The following is a 13178-nucleotide window of genomic DNA, read 5'->3' as shown; positions in this document are numbered from 1 at the left end:
TTCTACCTAAAAGCAGTCATAAAATTTCCAGTGAGAAAGGTGCCTTCCCAGTACCAGGAGAGAACATTTTATCACCAAAGTATAGGAGTGGTCACCAGAATGGACCCGTAGAAACTTACTCAATAAATCTTATCTTCAATTATTATTTCCCCCCCAATAAAAAATTCCTCGTCACTGTCCCATAATTTACCGCCCCTAGCCCAAACCCGTCTTGTCACATCGGCACGACTTGTCATTTTTTTGTGTGTAGAAAGGTATGTGAGCTCTTGGGCCTGATGGCTTCTTCAGGTTTTTATTTTCCATCTGAAGACTCCCACATACATGTAAAAAAATTGAATATATTTGGAATATATTTGCATGTTTTTCTCTCCTGTTAATATGTCAGTTTAATTCTTAGGCCAGCTACAGAAACTAAAAGGGAAAAAGAAATTTTCCTTTCTGACACAGCAAAATTCACAAAAACAGATGCACACATCCCACACCATGCGCGCGCGCGCGCACACGCACACACACACACACACACACACAGTCCTTCCTCACTTTTGCACATCACTTTATGATGTTACCTGACAATTGTGTCATATATCCAACATTCTACATCATCCTAAAATCTAGATTCTCATAATTGAAAGCAATCTGGAGAGGATCAAATCAAGCCTGTAATATTTTTCTTATTTGATTCTTAACAATTATAATTTTTGTGGACCACACCATGGACCTTAAGGTGAACACTTAACATTGCTCATAGATATGGCCAAGAACCAGCGCCTGAGTTTTTTCTTCTTAAATGACTTCCTTTTAAAAACACAGATCTAACAATTTAAAGAGCATACAGCGAACATAAATAATTTTCTATGTGCCTAACACTTGTATTCTTCACTATGGTTAGTAGTTCCTAATCTGTTACTCTGCTAAGAACAGGAGCAAGGGGTTTGAAGAGGTAAAGGGCCAAGATAAATGAATCTCAAGATGAAAGGTGGCAAAATTTCTCCTTGGCTAGTTTCTATCATGTAGAAATTCAAATTTCTGTCGTCAGTAAACACTCCATTAATACCCCAGAAGCACTCAGCCATCCTTGAATCTTGGTTGAGTGCCATTCCCCATGACATCAGGTTCCAAAGTTTAAGTAGTACAGAAATACACAGGAACGTCAGAGAGGCCCTAAGGATCTTTCCACAGCCTCCGTAATAATATGTCTTAGGCCTAGGGTGGGTGAACACAAGAAGACTTACCCTGGCAACAGCTTTTCAAGGTACTTTCGGTCCAAAGAAAAAAGGATGCAACTCTGAGCTCAAATAAATTTTCTTCTAACTTGGTTAAGGTAGACAGAGTAAGAGGCCAAGTGCCGGCCTGCCTCAGCTGAAGTAATTTCTTGATGGTCTCTTGGGGAGGGTTGTGGTGCCTAATCAGCAACACAATAGCTCCCCCTCAAATCCTAATCCATTGCATATTTCTGGCTTTTGTGATTTCTATAGCCTGTATTTCTCTTTGTTTTCCTTAGCATTGAGTCTGTCTTCCTTAACTTAACAAACTCCACTTTATAATTTCATCCAATTCTGTATTCCACATTTAACTACTATAATTTCGCATTTGCGATATAACTGACCTCAAGATTGACACCTTTGAAGTGATGAGTCTCAGGACTTTGCCCTGTAGTTTTCACTGTAACGTGAACAAATCTCAGAGAAAAGAGTGCAGGTGTTGGGGGTTCTTGTCCCATCAGATGGCGCTTTTGCATCTACAGGGGTGGCCGTTTCCTTCAAGTCTACATACCTCTTTAGGTATGAACTATTGAGCTGTGAAGGTATCAAGACCAGGAAAGTAGAATTCTGACATTTTGCTTCTGTGTAGATAATTGAGTTCTCAAGGAGTACATGGGGGAAGGCTTATCTTTTAGTTACAGTTAAAACTAGAAATCTCAGGAGGAAGGTTAGAGCCCTTATAGAATAGCATCGTCATCATCAGAAACAACATTACTGCAACTGATTTTATAGCATGCTTACTGTGTCTCAGACATTGTGCTAAGCATGAATTCTCTCATTTAATACTCTCAAAAACTCAGTGATGAAAGGGCTGTTACCATCTCCATTTGAAATGAAGAAAACCACAATTTACTGGGGTAAACTGGTCCAATTTACCAGAGATACTGAGTGGTATTACTATACTATAATTAAAATATAGACTTCCTGACTCCCTAGTTCTTGCTCTTAATCACTCACCATCTAAAACTAGACCTACAGAACAATTGATTTTTTTTATGTAAGGAATCATTGGATTTATAAAAGGATGCAACAAACTTTAAAAATGATCAAAATGTCATTTTCAAAACAACATAAAAGAGTGTATTTAACCGAACTGAGCTGGTAGCAGAGCAAACGGGGGAGTGAATAATACTTCACACTACAGTATTTTTAATGAACTGGCAACAGAGGAAGTTGGGCAAAGGAAGACAGAGGAACTTTGTCTTATAACAGTTAGAACCAAGGGGATCCATAACCATCTGGCATCTGCTCAGTGTTGTAACTATGGTTACATATGCATATGATGGGAACTTCAGGTATCTTCCGGATTCTCCATTTAAGATCCCGGTCAGCTGTGGCCACAATGCTACACCTGTGCTGAGTTACTTTGTAATAAGCAGTCATCTGTATGGGTTCAAATCTTAGGTCTTTAGCAACCCTTAGCAACTTGATACTTCTGCCCAAATTTCTCAGTTTCAGCCTTTACACAGTCAGCTATGTTAGGCAGAAAGATAGACATGAGTGGGATGGAAAAAGGGTAGAACCCAGCAAAAATGACTCAGAGAGCTAATCAGATAAAGCCAGAGAGCCAGAAATGACTCAGAGAGTTAATCCCATGAAGCCACAGGGGCCGAGAGTGACTCAGGGAATGTCTAGGGTCTCCCCAGATAAGAAACATCAGAGCTCAGCCCTGCCCTTGTCCTCACTTCTCCAATCAGATCAGGCCTACAGGGCCAAGAACTGTCAATCAAGGACTCTGCCCTGCCAGAACATCATAAAGCCTCACAGTAGGCAGTGGGGGCCTGTCAGACACTAGGTCAGGGCCCGCTCTGGGACAGAGTGTAAGAAACTTGCTTGCTTGCTTTCTAGACTTTGGTTTCAGTCTGTCTGACTTCTCTGTGACTCGGAACCGAACTCCTTCTTATCAGCTATACAAGGGATACACTTGGCATGCAGTCCATTTGACTGCACTGAATCCAGTTTGGCTTTAATAGAAATAAGTTGGTATCAACCAGGATGTGGTAAGGTGCGCCTGGCTGTGTGTCATACTGGAAGAAGAAGCAGGGTTTGGAGGACTTCTTTCCTTGAGTGCACTGGGGTCTTTTCTTTCTTTTTAGGTTTTAATGGATCCTTCTGTTTACGCCTCTGATCTCTGAGATTAAGCATTTGCTTCGTGGTCGCATACTTCCTTGCTTTCTTTTGCTTCCCTATGTTCACTCCATACTTGAACAATTGATTTTTAGAGGTAAAAGTCTTCTTAGATCCCCTTGAAGTTGACATATCATTATTATGTTCACATATATATTATTTATAAAGAGTTTTTAAAATTGTCTTTTTATCCAATTCCCTGACCTTTTATTGATAATGGATCAAAAATATCAGATAATTTATCAATTGTTTACTTCTGAAAAATACATAAAACCCTAAATCAAGAATTAAGGAAAATATGTACTGGTGATCTGGTGATCATTTTTACAGCAAAACTGTTCTACGAAGTGTTGTTTTATGGAAGAAGAAAACATTAGTTTTTGATGGGTACCCATTTTTTATTTCGATTTTGTAAATTTATGGAAGTTTTTGTCAAGAATGCCTAATCATTTTAGTTATTATGTCAGAAAATCTTTTATTTCAAAAACTTATTTTTGCCTTAGAATGTATTCTGATAAGCATTGACTTTCCTAATTATCTTTGGTTATCTTATATCTTCCACTAAGATCTTTCTTATGCATCTGCTCATCAAGTTGTGAAGATTTCCAAATGGGATCAGCAGTCTTACCAACTTTGCTATTAGCTGCACCAATATCATCTTTTGAAGATGTTTTGCTTATTCTCTGCTTTAGCCAATCTTTTATTGCTTTAGTATCATTTGGTATGGGTAACAATCTGGAATTTGCATCTAAAACATATGAATTTCTTATTTTTAAAAAGCCATGCACAAATCGTTAATGATAATAAATGCCTGAAGAGACTTATTTTTACTGCATTTATCCCAATTACTGAAACATTTTAAAGAAAGTAGTCATTTAAGTGTCCCTAAAACATTCATATCTATGCACATACAGTTTAAGTTGAATACTTTTATGTTTAATAGCCTATACATTTATATTTAAAGGAGATTTTATAGAATCTGGGTAGCATAGCCAACATATTGTTTTTCTATGTCGTAAAATATATATCTTCTCTCAAAAACTGAAGGTAAATTCCAAGACAAGGTTTGTCTTTTTTGTTAAGAAAAGATATTCTCATTTCTAATAAATGTCATTCTGACAATAATTCAGAAAATATGCTGAGACTTTTTTTGACTTTAGATAGTGTCCTTTTTCAATATTGTACTATTTCTTTTAATTCTGAAAACATTACTTTCTAAAATGCTCTTGTTATTTATTTGATGTCATACTTAAATTCTTAGCATTCCAGAAATCTGTACCTATATTTAAAAAATAACATAAAATTTTTAATACTAAGTGGAATTGGATTTGTTTTAGAAATATTTTCTTTCTGGTTTTAGGATGCAACTCACATTATTGAATCTTGCATGTAGTTTCTTTCTCACTTTAAAGTTATAAATCTTACTAATTTTTCTTTCTTTCTTTTCCCTTCCCCCCAACCTGTCTCCCTTCCCTCTTTTCTTTTTTCTTTCCTCCGTCTTTCCTTCCTTCCTTCCTTCCTTTCCTTCCTTTCACTACTTTCTTTTTTTGACAGAAGGTGACTTAAAAAGAGGCAATCACCGAGTCCTGAATCCGTCAAGGGCTGTTAATGACTTTTAGTAAAACAATGGGGCCATTTTGAGACAATATATACAGCTTTATTACTTTTGAGATGAGGGATATTGCACATTCTGTTGACTTTAATACCAGACTCAAGGCTAGGTAACTAAATTACTGGAAATCCCAACCCTTGTTGGGAGGCCACAGATCAATGCATAGGACCTCAGGAGAACTGAGTCGTGCTCATCTTCATGTTGAACTCCACACACAAGGTGAGGTGGGTGAAAATACTCTGTGCTGTGCAAAAATAAGTCTATCATATTACTTTCTTGATAGCCTGACATGGTTTAGTGATCAAAACAGGAAGTGCCATTGTTACCAGGCAGAAACATAAAAGTTCTGTTCTTAAAAACACCTTGAGCCTTCTTCCCCAAGAGGACATTTTGAAGGCAGAAACTGTGGGTGGGACCATATGGCTTCCTGCATTCTCTTCAATCAAAGTGGTAAAGTTTGTTTTTGTTTTAAAATGTAGTTAAAGGAAAAATATTTGCCATTTCAGAAGAGAATGGTTTTCAGTTCCTTTTAGATTTTTATGAGCATCTGTGATCATTTGTCATATGTGACTAAAAAAAAATGACCAGTACTGGTGAAAAACCATTTTATTTTTAGAGAAAAGCCTTAGCATACTTTTCCAAAATAATTTTTTTAAAAAAATTTCTGCTTCCCTTAATGGAAGTATCATTAAGTATTACTGGTTCCTTAGTACACTGTCATCTTAAGATTCTTTAATACCTTGATTCAGATTTAAAGTGGAAGAAAATAAAGATGTAGTTTATTGATGTATGTTTAAAAACAAGGTAGACATTTTAAATATTTTAAAAAGTGTTGCAGGTAAAATGTGTTTTGGGGCAGTGGATTTTAAAAGGCTCATATATTGTCTCTATAGTACCATTTAAGAAATAATCTGTTAACCCATTATTAATGTATGAAATGCATTGAATTACCTACCATCATACCTGATTTGATATTTTACCTGTCTTAAGTTATAAGTCAAAGATTTTTACTCATTAAAAATAAAATCCTGCTTTTTGAGATGAAAAAAAAAAAAATTTCTGCTTCCTTCCAGGAAAGTTTTGTCCATGGCTAAATGTAGGTGCATACATTTTCATGAGAAGGACCATTTTTTTACTCAAAAATACTGATGGTGAATGGCTTAAGGGCTTTGGTCTCTGGAACTGAAGTAGAATTCCATTTTCTAAGTTCCTGTGCATAAATACATTCTTATAGTACTTGTTGGCTTGAAATACTATTTTAAACAAAGAGAAGAATGTCATAAACATAAGCAAGGAAAGAAATGATACAGTAAATAGAGATCTCAGTCTCTAAACTTTCATTTCCAACCTTCTGAGTTTTCTCCAGCCCATGTCTGATGGCAAATACTTTATAATAAAATTAATCATTCAAAATAATTTCCTACAGGTAGACCAAATCCAAGCTACTTTCTCTCTTTTCCTAATGAAATAAGACTATTTCAAACAAGGATATATTAATATATTGGATGCATATTTTTGACCCAAATCCTTCATTAGAAGTTTATCTTCATTGGTAAGCTGTCAAAATACTAAAAATATAGTTTAATTCAGTAACAAAATAAAAGACAAAATCTCCAGATAATGGACCAGAAAATTAAGATAAATTTAAAAAATAAAATAAACCACGAAATTAAGATTTATCTCTTTATATGTCCTGATCCAGTCAAGAATTTGACCAAGAATGCCATTTCATAGTGATTGTGGTCCTAAATAGGTTTGAGTTTGATGTGCCTTTCATATTGATTTCTGCATACAACCTGTAGAAAAAGAAGTTTTCTGACTTATCTATTGTAGAATATATGACTGGACTTAATGAAAAATAAGAAGCATTTTGCAAAACTATTGGGCTAGTATAAGAATAGACAGCATTGTACTGAACCTCCTAACCCAGTAATCAGCTAGAACTTTCTTTAGTTTTTTTCTACCATCAAGCTGTAGACGAAGTAAAGTTATAGGACCACAGTGAAACTCACAGAAGTCTCTTCATCCCACATGTGTTATTGTAACATAATTTGCTTGAAATTCCATTTCTCTTCTGCAGAAACCAAAAGCAGCAGCAGAGAAGAGTAAAGGGATTAATCCCGGAGTCTCAGTATTTCAGAGCCTGATGTGATCACAGGGCCATTTAATTTAGCCTCTCTATTTTCTCTCCAAGATCATGGAGCTTCTGACCATGAGATCATTTTTGCTTTACAAGGTAAGTTGGAAACTGGATAGGTTTTATTCATGCAGCTGGGAATTTGAAATAGAGGGGAGATTGAAAAGTAGTAAGCACTTGGTTGCAGGATCAAAGTTCAATTTATAACTGGGATGCTTATAGGAAGAATTGAAAAAGCTAAAAAACACCTTTACATTTAAAAAGTATTTTACAGTTTACAGAGCACTTTCATGTAAAACTATTTCATTTGAATATATGATGAGGGAGATCCATGGTCACAGCATGAGTTACCAGCAGAGCTATGACAGTAGCTGCGCACCTTGTTTCCTGGTTGCAGACTTTGCATTCTCCCTTTCTCCTCCTTTCCCCCTCTCTCCCTTTCTTTCTCCCTCTCTCCTTTCCCTATCACGATTGATTTGGAAACTTACTTTATGGATGCTTAACAACATAAAAAATGGAAAGCTTTCTGAGGGCATATTTACTGTCCTATTTATTTTTGCATCTCTAGTATTTAATCCCATATAGGCATTCAGCTAATATTTGTTGAATGAATGAATGAAAAAAGAAAAAGACAACTATCTTTTTCAGATAGCAATAAATATATGTAAATCGAAGATTAATATAGATTTTAGACAACTACTGAGAATATCAAGTATTGTATTAGATGCCATCCATTTATCTATCAATCATCTAATATATCATTTATCTTATTAGCTTCACTCAAAATTATTTTCTATATTTTTCTATTATTATTTACTAATTTTCAGGTCACCAAGTCATAATCAAAATTTAGAAATACTTGTCTGTTTTATTGATAGCATAAAATTTAGAATTCATTTTTCAGTGACATAAGTTTTATTGGAATATAACAAATAAAAATGGTAATAATTACCTGTCACATCTAGGAGAATATAAGACTGAGACCATTAACTCACATTATATTCACATCAGTTTTATTTATCACTGTTATATTTCCTTTATAAATTTCACAGGCTTATGAAAGCATCAATTGACCATTTTTATATTATTCCATCAGCATAGCTCATCCATGACTAGATTTCAACTGGCCATGCTTAGATAAAGCAAGTTCTCATGTATATTTCTTCTACTTCATGTGTAGGCAAAGATCCTGGATATGTTGAGCTTTATTTTGTTTCTGCAAAGTCCCTAAAATAAATATTTGTGTATGTGACTTAGAAGAAAACTTGGAGGAAGAGCTAATTTATTATTTATTTAAGACTAATAATTATTGAATTTACGTACTAGCAAGGTGCCCTGAAAAAATAAGTACAAAAACACACAAATTTTACAAAGCAAACCCATAAAACCAATAGAGAGGAAATATCCAGAATCCAATTTAGATTCTTTAGATCCATACCAAAGAAGAAAGTACTGAAAAACCATCTCAGCTGTAACTTCACAAACTTAGTTACTACTGCCAAACACTACATGATGCCCTCTAGTGACAAGTGACCAATATATGATTAATCACAGAAATGATGGGGTTAGGAGGCAAAATTCCCAGGATCTTATATGTAAAGCAGAACATCCTGTTCTGAGAGAATTAAAATTCGACAGATTAGTTTTAGTTCCCCAGGTACACAGAGCGTACAAAAATTTATCACTGCTTTGCAGCTTGGGAACTTCTATTTTGAAATACTATATTGCCACCTACCTCCAAGTCTGCACCTCTACCTCTTCCTGCTGCTGCCCTGCACCATCCAGTCCACAGCTGAACTCAAACTGCTGAGCGTTCTCAAGTCGCAGACCCCTGTGTAGTGACAGGTGGTGGAAGTGGAGCACATTAGGAAAACAGTCTCAACAAATTAAAAAAAAAAAAGGACATCAAAAAAGGGAACCAAGATGACTCCTGAAACAATCTGTACCCAATTAAAAATAATAACAACAATGATAAATAAACTGTTGGAAGTTCAAAGAGTAAAACGGAAATAGGGACCAGAGGAAATCATCTTTGTTTTTCACAGCCAACGACTGTGCAGACCTGATGCTGTCTGGTTCCTTGTACTAAAACCTTGCTGAAAATACCAGAAACCTCTCTCTAAAAGGCTGTAGCATTATGCCCTAAGGGAAATAATTTTCTCCAGTATTTCTCATCTTTTGTAAACAGATGGCATAGATTTTTTTTTTATTTTAAGAGAAAGACCAACAATCTGTCAACTGTGGAATTCTCATAGTCCAATAGTTCCTTTTGGTTAATTTTTCGTGACTAAATTAACCAGTGCCTGCTGCAATAAACACGTTTAAGAAAATGAGACTCTTTGCTGTGTTCACGTGTACCTGATTTAAACTCAATAGGACTATTCCAGTTGCCTTAGAAAAATCAAGTTAAATACCTTTGTGAAGTGAAAAGAAAAGCTTATCAAAATCTCCAGCTTCAAGTGTGTTTAGTTGTCTTCTTTTATTGTGCCTACATGCTGTGATTGGGGCACAATGTGTGGAAATTGCATAACCATTATTTCCACAAATCAAAGCTATTGAGAAATAAGAAGGCTGTGCAGGAGCTGCTGCATGAAATGGAAATGTTGATTTAAAAATTCTGCCTTTATGTTTAAAGTCTTTCTTTCTTTTAACTGTTGTTTAATTTTAGCCATCACTGGGCTTTGCTATGCTTTTTAACTAAAAATCAGAATTAGCCACAGGCTAAATAAATAAGTTTTTGAAAAGTGTTGTCTTTATGTTTCCTAGACTTTTCTTCAGTTCAGTTTTATTCTATTATTTCTGATATCTTGGACCTAGCCTAGACAAAGGGTTCTTAATTCAGTATTAGAACCAGTTGTACATGGAAAACATTCCATGTACGATTTCCATGCTTCGGGGGATGTTTTAGTGCCCTCAGTCCAATCTGTTCCAGGTTATTGGGGCTGGAAGAGTCCCTTCTCCACTTCTTTTGCATTTAAAATGGTAACCAGTCAGATGGTTATTTGGGTCAAAGTAAGCCAGAAGGCATAATAAGAGAGTGAAGAAAAACACTTCCCATTCTGGCAATCTGTGTTCCTCTTTTGTCCAGCAGATGTTTGATTGTGCTGCTCTGATACCCATCGATTTCTTTCCTTAGAGCCACAGTTACTGCTGAGAACTTCAAAACTTTCCCTTGTCCAAAGAACATATCTGGAGTTGGGCTGGGAATGGGATGGGAATCTCCAACATCTTCTTGGATATCAGGAAGTGCAAATGCAGAATTCACTTAAGAATAAAGTGCAGCTCTGTTGGGAGAAATTCTACTGGGGTATTAGGCCAGCCCTTTCAACGCTTCAACTCATTTAGAGGAAGTGACTGCAAAAAAGGCATAAAATTTAGCAGTACCTTGCCACTTTTCAGCACCTGGAATATAATGAGCATAAATATCCTTCTAGGTTCTACACTTACAAAGATTGTTTTCTCTTCTGTAACCAAGTACCCGTGAAGTATTTGAGGAATCCTTGAAGAAGTGTTTTGGTGTTCTTAAAAGTGAACTTGAGAGATTTTAAGGCTAAGTTAGCAATAAAAGCAAAACTCTATGATCAGTCACATAGCCCAGTCTTGAATCATGGTGGTAAGCTTTTCTTTTATCTTTAAATTTGGTGCCACTTTTTTCCCTATAATTTACACCCCTGGGAATTTTCCTGGTTAGAGATACATATAATTGCCTTTCTGCCCACATCCCCTTCTAAAAGAATCTGCTCCTACCTACAAACCCTGCTGAATAGATGGACATAGTCATCCCTGATTATATCAGATGACCCTACCTCTGGCTATAGGAGACAAGGACCAGTGCGCAGAGATGACCAGGAGAGTCAATACATAGGTTAGGCCAAGCCAATTAGATGATATCATTTGAGAATTCTGAAGTAAGGCATAAAAGTTGTAGATGGGTGATGAGAATTAGATTTGCAGAGTCACAGGTATTTGGTTTCAGAGTTGTCCCATGACAAGACTCAGCAATTTTATGTATATGCAGCCAGACTCAGAGAGTGACACAGAATAGACATGCAGAGAGAAGCAGTAACAAGAGCTTTAGTTGACATTTGTGAAATCATCCCTCACCATCCAGGCCTCTTTCTACTTTCTAATGAAATTTTACATTTTCCAACATGGTTTGGGTTGGATCTCCAAAATCCAGAGTAATTCCTGGTTGTCTTAAGTCACATCAGCCTGCCCACACAATTGCTTCAGTTTAGGCATATGAACCAATTGGGGACAATGAGGTTAAGAAATAGGGGTAGGAGTTTTGGGGAAAGGAAATTTCTCTCTAATCATGGGAACTACCTTAAAAAGAACTTCTTGCTTTTGTAGCTGTGAACTAGGAAGCATGTAGGTCCGGTTTTTTCTGACTACCTTTTTGAGACCATTAACAGAAACAAGGCTTAGAAGAAAACAACATCATGGAAGACGAAGTATAGCAATGGAAAGAAAGTAGGTCTTTGTTGACATTAAGGAGCCATTTATTTTTTAAAGCCTGTTCAATTTTTGGATTTCCTTCATATGAGTAAATAAACACTTTTAGTTACTTTAATTTGTTGGATTTTTTAAACTTATAAATGAAATCTTAAATTTGAGTGAGACTAATGGTTTTTCTAGGTCTCAGAAGACCAAGTTGTCCATTGAATTTCACCAATCCCTAAATAAAGCAGTCCTTAGCACCATTTTCATCATTTTGTGTGGTTCTGGGTCACCTAGCAAAGTGCCTGTCTTGCCAATGGGTTTCAGCTCTGGGCAAGTTTGCTATGGATTCAGTGTGACCAAACAAATCGACGGCAAAATGTTCTCAGGGGTGAAAGGGTTCATTACCCAGCTTGTTCTCTGGTGGTAGATGGAGCACTAACATCTCTGCCTCCGCCCAGAGCACTGGGCCGAGCTCTCTATATAGCACAATAATAGTTTATTGCCTACAGTTGTGGAAGCGGCCGCCCAGCATCAGGCCAGTTACATCACCAGGTGGTTTAAGTTCAGTGAGGATCCAGTTTAAGAGAATACAAAGACTCCTGAACTGAATGTTCTCTCAAACCACTGAAACTGTCTGAAAAAATTTTAAAAGTAACCTATATTTTTGGCAGTATCAATGGCTAAAAAAACACCAAAAATTAGATATATTAAATTAAATTTTGTAAGTTAACCTTCAAATTCAGATTAGCCCAACTATCTCTAGGGTCCAATAAAACCCAAAGGGACCTGCCAGCATTTTTACTTGAAAAGATAACTTTGTTGTGATCAATACCAAACTCCCTAAGGAACGGAAAAGTTGCAGTTAGGAGTCCAGCAATTAATTGTGCAAGGTATCTCCCGTGAGTAAGGATGAGCTAAAGGCCAGTATGCTTTGCTTATTATGTTCTCAGGAACACAGCAGCATAAATTATTTCTTGTGAAATCACTAGGATAGTCCCCACAAACAAAACAAAGGAGGACAAAGAAAATTCATGTACACAGGCACTGGCAATTTGCCTTCATCCTTTAATGGCAAACACTACAGAAGATAGGAACCCTTTAGAGTTGACCTTGTCTCTTCTTACCAAAGGCAGTTAATATGTGCGTAATATGTGTGCATTTGAATGAAATGTTTCATATTTATGAAATCCTTCAAGTCAGATCTCAATTGAATGTTACCACAAGAACCTTTTTGGCCAAACAGGGCATGAGTTTTCAGTACACCTACTTAAAGTATTCATATTTTCAAGTGGTCTGCAATAAAAACATGAACATTCTTTTAATGTACTGAAATTAGCATAAATATGAGCCATACAGCTATGCTCCACTGTTCTTAGCATTGAATATAGTCATGCCTAATTTTGTTGCTTAGAAAGAAAAGCAGTTCTAACTACAGCCCACAGTATCTTGCACATTATTTTTCTGAATTCCTTCTGCCTATTTTAGTATTTGAAATGCTAAAAAATTCTGCCCCAGCACTCATTCTGGAAAAGTCTTCAGTCTTTTGATCTCTGCTTCTGGTTCACAAGTCATTCTTGGCTGAAGTTATAAAGCCAGA

General features: G+C 36.2%; 1 protein-coding gene and 1 pseudogene across 1 annotated transcript in view; both read right to left on the bottom strand.

The window, feature by feature from the left end:
* SLC39A10 (solute carrier family 39 member 10) overlaps positions 1-9007 on the bottom strand; it is a 196239-nt gene extending 187232 nt beyond the window's left edge. Inside the window, exon 1 of the mRNA XM_073218416.1 lies at positions 8874-9007. The gene's annotated coding sequence lies outside the window, so the exon portion shown is untranslated. The remainder of the gene's footprint in view (positions 1-8873) is intronic.
* Positions 2475-3521, bottom strand: LOC140845270 (rRNA-processing protein FCF1 homolog pseudogene; annotated as a pseudogene).
* Positions 9008-13178: the final 4171 nt, after the last annotated feature.

Source organism: Manis javanica, chromosome 12, assembly GCF_040802235.1.
Source record: "Manis javanica isolate MJ-LG chromosome 12, MJ_LKY, whole genome shotgun sequence".
NCBI classification, from domain to species: Eukaryota; Metazoa; Chordata; class Mammalia; order Pholidota; family Manidae; genus Manis; species Manis javanica.
The sequence above is the reverse complement of the archived record's forward strand: the minus strand, read 5'-3'. Positions and strand labels throughout refer to the sequence as shown.